Source organism: Choristoneura fumiferana, chromosome 5, assembly GCF_025370935.1.
Source record: "Choristoneura fumiferana chromosome 5, NRCan_CFum_1, whole genome shotgun sequence".
Taxonomy (NCBI): domain Eukaryota; kingdom Metazoa; phylum Arthropoda; class Insecta; order Lepidoptera; family Tortricidae; genus Choristoneura; species Choristoneura fumiferana.
In genome coordinates this window covers 9,579,974-9,590,109 of record NC_133476.1, presented here as the reverse complement: position 1 = coordinate 9,590,109, position 10,136 = coordinate 9,579,974, and positions in this window count along the sequence as shown.

The window sequence follows — 10,136 nt, the reverse complement described above, 5'->3', positions numbered from 1 at the left end:
AAAAAGGCATTAGGTGTCAATGGAACACATACGTAATGATCATAATATTAATATGTATATAATTATGGAATGTACAATATGGTAAAATTACTACGTTTTTTTTAATTAGTCTTATTACAAATTTTATAATGCAAGTCAAATATTATTAAATATTAAACTTACTATTTTGTTCACGATAAAACATACCTACATACAGCCTTAGAAAATATTTATAAATATAAATTCGCCAATCAGAAATAACAAAGAAGGCAAACTTGTAATATTACTAAAGGTCTCATGAGACATCTATGGTGATTAAAGTAATAAACTAAACGGTGAATCACGATTGTAAGTCAGGAACGGTCCGGTTCGTATTAAAGTATTTAGGTGTGTTACTTTCTTACACGTAAACAGAAAAAGCAAAAAAAATCTTAAGGAAAAAAAAGCGCTTGTGTAATTATTACTTATGTCCACACACACACACACTGCCTATCTCAATACTGCTTAACTGCTGGGTTCATTTTGCTAAATTACAAATTTTACAAATGAATTGTCTAAAATACCTACTTTATCTAATTACTGTTAGTTTTTCTCTCATTATTATATATTGAACCCTGCGCCCAGTCAGTCACCTTATCTATGAACTTCGAAGTAAGTATCAGATTATCTAGAATCTGGCTCAGAAGGAATTCCCCAACATACACTAATGTAGAAGTATACAAATCTAGGTTCACACGTATCACAAACCATTTGTAAAAATATATACACAACAATTCATGGTGGCAAATGGATAGGATATTGAGAGCCCGAGCCTTTGACGTATGTGGTGTAGACTGTACTACTGTTTCTGAATGGAATAAATTTGCACATTTAGATTTATAGGTCCTGACGCCATTAAACGTTTCAGATACATTAAATTATGGTAATGGTAGAGACAGATCTCAGATACTAGCTTTTACCTGCGGCTTCGCTCGCGTGAACCATAAACATTTCAAAGAAGCAAGCAATCAAGCAAGCATGCAAGTGGGCATGTAAGCAAGTATGCAAGCAAGCATGCAAGTAAGCATGCAGGCAAGCAAGCAAGCATGCAAGTAACCATCTAAGCAAGCTTGCAAATGAGCATGTAATTTTGCAAGAAATAGTGCCAGCAAGCATGCAAGTAAGCATGCATTCAAGTATGCAAACAAGCATATAGGCAAGCATGCAAGCAAGCGAGCAAGCAATCATGCAAGCAACCATCTAAGCAAGCTAGCAAGTGAGCCTGTAATTTTGCAAGAAATAGTGCAAGCATGCATGCATTTAAGCATACAAGCAAGCATACAGGCAAGCATGCACGCAAGTGTGCAAGCCAGAAGGCAGGCATGCATGCAAACAACAAATCAAGCAAGCATTATCCCACATGTGCAAGAAATAGAGCAAGCATGCATGCAAACAACAGATCAAGCAAGCATACTCCCAAATGTGCAAGAAATAGTGCAAGCAAGCATGCAATCAAGCATGCAAGCAAGCATGCAAGCAAGCAAGCAAGAAAGCATGATAGCAAGCAAGCATGCAAGCAATAATGCAAGCATGCAGAGTTAGCACCCCAGTGGTGGTAGTGAAAATCAGTTCATCATCATCAACCTCATCAGTTCGTTTATCGCTATCCCGCCGGAACTATGCTATTTTCCGGGATAAAAACTATCCTATGTCCTTCCCCGTGCCTCAAATTATCTGTATACTGAATTTCATCTAAATTGGATCAGAAGATCCAGAGATTACCCCCCTACAACCTCACAAACTCACCAACTCTACCTTTTTATAATATTAGTATAGATTTGCATTTGCATATTTAGGGAAAACCGTGATGTTGTTCTTTATGAATTGTACAATTTATTTTCTAATAATTTTAGTATTTTTTTACTTAATAACATCCTCACCTCACCTTGTTGTGCGTCTCGCTTGCGATGATTGTTGTCTTTTATGACATAAAAGGATAAAAATATCGGTGAATAGTTGTCCATCACTACGAAACACACCCTATCTTTCTTATAAACCAAGCTAAATAAATAAATAAGCTAAATAAATTTTATGTGACGTGCCTAGAGAACGGCTAATAGTGAGCTTGGTCTATAAGAAATATAGTGTGTTTCGTAGTGATGAACAAACTATTCGCAAATATCGAGTACTGCCTTTTCGCAACGTAACGTTTGGCAACCTGTTTCATTTCGCAACTTTTCATTTCGCAAACTCTAACCCCCTTATTCATAAACGACAATCAAACCTATTTTAGTTAAAATGCCGCTAAAATTCGTTTCTCCTTATCTGTCAGTTCGACATTTGTATTTGTTAGAAAGGGACAAAGCATTTGTTAGTTAACATAGGCTTGTTAAGTTTTATGAATAAGGGGGTAAAACTGTAAATATTTCAGGATTTATTTCAGGGCCATCGTGTAGAACTCTTTAGGTTAGATTAGGTTAGTTTTATAAAAATCCTGAAATATTTAGTTTCAGAAATATTAAACAGTTGGGAAATGAAAAGTTGCGAAATGAAACAGGTTGCCAAACGTTATTCGCCGAAACATTAGTAAACCGCAGATATTTTTATTACCATTGCTCAGTACAAGTATTGGTGGAACTACAGTTTTTTATATAGCTGACAATACTAATGACACAGGTTTTTTTATATTTTCTAGTTTGGATTCTTACCTTTTTAATCCAGCAGGGCTACTACGAAACTCTAAGTTCGTATTGTGCCATCCCTCTCGCTCTTGTATTAAATAGTATGTGTCAGAGAGACCGCATGACACGAACTTCGAGTTACAAGTTACGTAGTAGCCCTGCAGATGTCTGAATTTTAATAGTATTCCATGTTACTATAAAATTACCTTTACTTTTAGTGTCAATAAAATTAACTTAATTTTAACTGTTTTTAAGTTAGTCTCTTTGTTTATTACTATTATTATTAGTTTTGTGGTACGCTCTTGGAATGAGGGCTATCGTTTTTGTCTCACTAGATGGCGCACTGTTGCGTGAGGTTTTTAAGTATAGCTTTCAAAGTCTGTTATTACGGGCGTCAAAACAAAGTTTAGATTAAAATTATATTTAATACACCTTAAAACCGTACCATAAAAATATCGAGCATGCCACAGTGTTGCATAGTCCCCGTTTTGTTCGGAAAAAAGGGAGGACAAAGGTTTCCGAAAGACAATACTGTCTCAAAACACAGACATTCATTGCAAAACACAAATAAGAAAAAAAATGTACCCTTTTTTAAAAATCATAGTTTTAAGACTATAGATGGCAGAAGTAGTAAAAATAAATGGAACGGAAATGTAAACTATGGTATACATGATAAAACAAACTTGGAGACTCAGGTAAATTTTAGTATAGAAATATATACTGAAAAAAAAAGATCATAATAACATTATATTGGGCTTGACTTCTTTAGATGCCAAAAACTTTGGCAACACCTTATACTCTTTGGGCAACACCCAAACACCGAAATCCGCTTGGCTTGAAAATCGTTTGATTAGATTTTTTTTAAAGTCAATAACAAATTAAATAAATTAATCATGCTTTAAATTATTTCGCTTAAATTTTATACTAAATAAAATTTTATAATTATATGTTTTTAAAAAACCAAGACTAGATTGTTCACCTTGATTGTTGTTTATTGTCAATATACACTGAAACGAAACTGTCAAGAGGTCGCCTAAACCCAACCTAAACCTATCAAGTTGTCTATTGTGAATTTTCGTTTGTACTCTGACTGTACCTACGATTCATTATTAAAATACCAGACTATTGACTAATCTGCTCTTTCTGATATTTTGTTTTAAGTCTAAATTAAGCACAGAATCTATTATTATTTTATTTTAACCGCATTATAAAATGCTTTGGTGTTATAAATGTTATTTGTAGGCTGACTTATCGCAAGTTGATGTTTATTTGTTACGTCGGAAGTGTTTATATGGTAGTGTAACCGAGGAAAGTTTACTAAATGAAAATTGACCATTTCGTCGCCATTTTCGCACGTAATGCGCTCAAGTTTTGTGGTTTAGTGATACTAGGCATAAACTGTTGGTGCAACTTGTTGACAAAAAGAATTTCATCTGGACTGTGTTCTGAATTTTAAGGTTAGTTTAGTAAAGTACTATTTTATTTTAGAATTTATATATTTTTTTGGCTTTACTCTAGCTAGTTTCTCCGCCCTAAAAAAATGAATTGCATTACATCTCGCAGATCAATGTTGTGCACGCCATCCAAAAAGAAGTAAAGAAGTAATCAGATTTTATCATAGATAAGTAGTTATATTTTATCATAGGATTGATGGAGTCAACTCATATCTTTGTCAAATACACGAGATGTTGGAATTATGGAAGGTCAGACATCACTGCATTATGTACTCAGAAGGTAGCTAGCTTGTTTTGACAGGTTGAGATTTTACAAGGGTTTCGTCATTATTTACATTTTCAGGGTTCATTTACTAATATGTAAGTATGTAATTATTGAAGCGTTTTGGTTCACGACTTCATGTTCACAGAAATACCTACCAAAAGTATGCATGCGTAATAAATATACGCTAATTGTCGGAAATGGCTGTATGATATCATGTTCAGTTGTTTTAGTCACATTTAATTCATACCTAGTGTCAATTTGTAAATCAATTGCAAGTAGTGAGCTAAAGTTAGTATGGAAAATTTCACAGTGCCTATGATCTCTTAATTTTAACCTTTTACTTGGTTTAAAAGTATAGAGATAATTTTTAATTCCTGGGTTGAATTGTGATGTGAACATAGGTAGTTGGGTTGGTAGGTAAACAATATTGACAATACTAATTGTATACACAATAACTCTTTATTGCACACCAACACATAGCAAGCAGTACCCAAAACACAGGTATATACATACTTAGAGATTTTCTAAGGTAAGCATACTACTTGGGTCAATCAACTTTTCCCTGTACCGCATTGCCATGGTTACGTCCCCTGGATTACTCTACCATGAGTTTCTCCATGTTTTCTGTGGTCGTTTTCATTCATTGAGCGTACATTTTTGGCATAGTTACAAGCCTATTATTTAATTGTCAATCTCCTAAGCACATTAGTAGCATTTATCATAAAAGTTTTTTAAGAAACTGTCACTGTTGTCTATAACAAAAAAGAAAAAGTTGATCGACCCACTTATGTAAAATGAAGTTTTATTCTTAACTTCATCAAACTACCTATTTTAGTAGTAAAGAATTAAAAAAATGTTTTTTACTGGTTAGAGAGTTGCACTTAATAAATCTTGTTTCTATTGTCATCCATTTTTTTTATCTTACTGACTGACAATGGATGATAAACTGTGCATTGGCATCTATTCTGGCATCTAGTTATTTTTCAGCGGGGGCCTGATGTGATTTAGCAGGTCTGCACTCTTTTTCAGTCAGTGTGGTGTGGTGGTGCTGATAGATGGGTTTGTGTGATTTGTGTGTGTTCTTACAGTGTGGAAGTGCCTGAACACGCATATTTTGCATAAGCTTAGCTATCATAAGGTCATGGGTGAGCAAGGAAATTATTTTAGTTCATTGATATGGACCTCCGCAAAGTAATGCCTGATTCAATAAATGATAAAATTGAGTTACAATGTTACTCAGTTATCACCTTCCATTGTGCAATGGAGACTAATGCTCTTTAACCATACACTTTTATATTTCATCTATTTTTCTATGGATTTTGCAAAATTAAAAATGGGGCCTGAAACAGCCACTCAAATGTTTATTATGTTATTATAAGTTCTCAATCCTCACAGTTAATTTGGGAACTTCAGCTCTTAATCTAAGAGGAAGCCTGTGCTTAAATCAAATATAGCTTGGCTCGCGTGAACCAAAAACAGTTCAAAGAAGCAAGCAATTAAGCAAGCAAGCAAGCATGCAATCAAGCATTTAAGCAAGCTTGCAAGCAAGCATTCAGGCAAGCACGCAAGTGAGCATGTAAGCAAGCATGCAAGCAAGCATATAGGCAAACATGCAAGCCAGAATGCAAGTAAGCATCTTAGCAAACTTGCAAGCAAGCATGCAAGCAAGCATATAGGCATACATGCATGCAAGTATGCAAACAACAAATCAAGCAAGTATAGTCTCAAATGTACAAAAAATAGTGCAAGCAAGCATGCATTCAAGGCTGTATTCAAGCTGCATTCAAGGCTCTATTCAAGCATGCACGCAAGCATGCAAGTGAGCATTTAAGCAAGCGTGCATGCAAGCAGGCATGTAAGCAAGCAAGCATGCAAGCAAGATGTAAGCAAGCATGCAAACCAAAAATCAGGCAAGCATGGTCTCAAATGTGAAAAAATAGTGCAAGCAAGCATGCATTCAAGCATGCATTTAGGGCTGTATTCATGCATGCATGCAAGCAAGCATGCAATCAAGCATCTAAGCTAGCTTGCAAGCAAGCATTCAAGCAAGCATGCAAGTGAGCGCGTAAGCAAGCATGCAAGCAAACATATAGGCAAACATGCAAGCCAAAATGCAAGCAAGCATGCAAGCAAGCATGCACGCAGGCATGCAAGCAAGCATGCAAACCAGAATGCAAACAACAGATCAAGCAATCATACTCCCAAAGTTTCAAGCAAGCATGTAAGCAAGCATGCAATCAAAAGTTCAAGCAAGCATACTCCCAAAGGTGCAAGCAATAATGTAAGCAAAGCAAGCATGCAAGTTATTTAGTTTAAATATTGATCACTTGCTCGTGTTAATAATTAGATACAGCGGTTTAATTGTTTTCTGGAATTTTACAAAATTCCCGTGGGAATTCCTGAAAGTTATCGTGGTTTTTATTGACGTTGCATTAAAAACAACCATCCCAAATTTCATTACTCTAGGCTCAGTGGTTGTTATTTCGTGATTTTATCCCTATCCGTGGGAATATCGGAAAAAAGTAGCCTATGTTTTATTCCAGATGACCAACTATCTACATACCAATTTTCATCCAATCCGTCCAGCCGTTTTAGCGTGAAGGAGTAACAAACATACTCACTCACTCACACAAACTTTCGCATTTATAATATTAGTAGGAAGTAGGATTAAACCAACTCAGTTGATCTGATGATGATGTTGAGTTGATTGGCACTTTTTCACAGAAAATTTCATAGTGCTATTTCACATTCTGACAATCTTTAATGACTCATAATCATTATCTTGAAAAATGTCCTTTCAGGAATTAAGTTATTTGACTGTACAGTCAACTACAAAGAAAATGAAAAGACCTATGCATATTATAGTACATAAAGTTTATGTGATAAAGGTAAATGATGTAAATTGGCAAGATCTGGAACACATCACACACATTTGTTATATTTTAATTTGCATTCTTAGGTTATTGATCCATTATAATTATAACAACTAAAAAAATGTATCTTTTTTGTCCAAGACACACACACAACACTTCATGTTCAAGAACAGATTTTCCATCAAATAATCCCCATGCTTGTTTATTATTTCTTCTTATATCTGTACAAGATAAGCAGACCCGAGGTCGTATAGCCTAACGTTTCTGAGGCTTGCGATCGCAATAAAATTACAGTTTTTGTATGCGAAATCTATCATTTGATTGCGGCCACGAGCATCAGAAAAGAGGCAATACGGCCTCTGGTGTATGCAGAATGCAGTTACTTAAATTCTATCTTGGCTTCATCTAGATTATAACAGCGTTTCTTTTCGGGCAGACCTTAATGGCTACGATATTCAATGTCATCTCGCTTTTCGCTAAGTGCATCGCCACCACACTGACTTAAGCAGCGTTTCCACCAATAATGTGCGAGGATGTGTTGCGTGCGAGGTATGCGTTTTTCATGAACCAACAGAAACACTTAATTTACACATCCTCGCACAGCACATCTCTGGTGGAAACAGCTGAGCGGAGCGAGGCGAGGTAAATGAAGCGTTTTCTATTGGTTAGCGTTAGTGAAAAGCATATTCCTCGCAAACACATCTTTGCACATCTCTGGTGGAAACGCTGCTTTAATATTGAAAGGGGTACACCGATCGACAAAACAAATCGCAGCCTGTTGTGCTAGCCGTTCAATACGCGACATGTTTCGCTCAGCCGTAACACGCCAGCTTTCGTCGAAGACCCCGTTCTATTCAGCAAGTGCGAAGGGATACCGTGTCGTGTCTGCTATAAAAGCTAAAAAACTGAGGCTCGGTTATAACTAGTCCTGATATTACTCGCATTGTGTTTGTTTAAATATGATGCAGTGAATTCATATAAGTATGCGTAATTGACACGATGACACGCCACGTAGCTCGTAGTTACAACAAACATGGCGTCACACGCTTGCTTATCCACATCGTCTTAAATTGACCTTCAAAAACTCACATACATAGTTAATACGCGACGGTTTATTTGTGCACACGATCGTTTATACCTGCGCAGTTCCGTTACTCCGTAGGGGCGGGTAGGTTTGTCCTTTGCTCCCCCCTCCCTTCTTAAGGCCAGAAACGTAATTTGCGACCGCAGGTGCACTCGACAAAACATTTTCAAACTAAATTTAAATAATTTGTACAGGCTTCTCTAGCATTGGTCTCAAAAGGTACCTATTACAGCAAGCTAGGTAGCTAGTTTATTGTTATAAAGTTTTTTTGCATTGTTCTCAACAAAAACTTGTTCTTTGTTCACAGGATTCAATGGAGAGCTTGTTAGATCCGCAGGCATGACGGAGAAAGTATTATACCCAGGTGAGTTCTTCTGGTGGGTTCAAAGTGGTCATACACCAACCTAGGGCAGAAAAATAACATACACATAGAGACACAAGTTTTTTATTTTATTTCGCTGCTTTCGATCTGCCTTAGGGTCGTCAGTCGGTAGCCACTTATGTTATAATCCTTGCTCGCTGCCATGGGATGTATTAGAGAAAATGAACCCTAAATATAGTACGTTAAGATCATTATTTGATCGTAATTGAGCAACTTCTGTTTAGCATCGGCGTCTCTATGGGATTGATTATCATGCTGGGTAATTTTACTCGTCAATTTTATTGTTATGAGTCGCACTTACTTGTTTCTCACAACTTTGGGCGTTCTGTGCATTAGATTCGTAAGAAATATACCTACTTAAAAATATGCGTATCTTTGCCTTTTTTTTTTAATAAACACGATAAACTTGGGAATCGATGCAAACAATGAACTTCATAGTTCATGTTTCGGATAGGTAGTAGATAGATATAATTATGCATATCGTCATTGTTGCCAATCACATACATACATACCTATATTAAACCCTTGTTTGCATGCATGAGAACGTGTATGTAACGCTATAGCGCCGTTTTTTCCTCGAGCTAGGCCGCGTTAAATTATTTTTATCGATCAGTCTTGTATAGATTGTGTGCAGTGCTTCATGAACTGCGTAGGCGTCGTAGTTCTGTGCTAGTACTAGCGGCCATGTTAGAACACGGTCGGTAAGTGTGACGTCACAGACGGGCCGTCACCAGATCAATAGGGATTCGAGGTCAGTCCAACCCGACACGACGAATCTGCCTCGCCTGATGGAGTTTAGGCGCTCCCCCGCTCTTTACCTCTCACCCTCCGCCCGCTTTGATTATACCAAGCAAGCTCTGCCTCTGCCAACAAACATGTTTTTCCCCTGAACAATGCTCGGCTACCCTATTTAAACGTAGTAGGTATTATTTGGAACCTTATATCACGAGTCTTTATTATTTATTCATAATAATTTTACGCCTGATTAACTTTGGTTTTATGTTAGACCTTCTTGCTGCTCAATTCCGCAACACCTAATGACTAATGTTACGAACGAGTCTACAATTAATAAACGTTAACGTTATAACAGTTCACTCTAATTGTAGTTTCTCATACTCAAACGTAGCGTCTACTAAACAGCGGGCTGGCTAGTTGAACAGATCGTCCACCTCGCCAGCTTATACATATGTTGTTTATATATATATATTATATATATATATACAGCTTATAGACCGATATAATTAATAATGTTTTGTTTGTTCGCACACGGATCAAGGGCTAAATCGTCTATATTACGATCAAATTGCACCCAATTCATGCCTACTTGCTCCTTCAATCTATTCCCCTAGCTGCCCGCTCGGGATAATCTCTCGCGACGGGCGGCCCCATGCCCAAGCCAGCCCTCCTTAGGTACTCTATGAATACCTACATATTGCGGT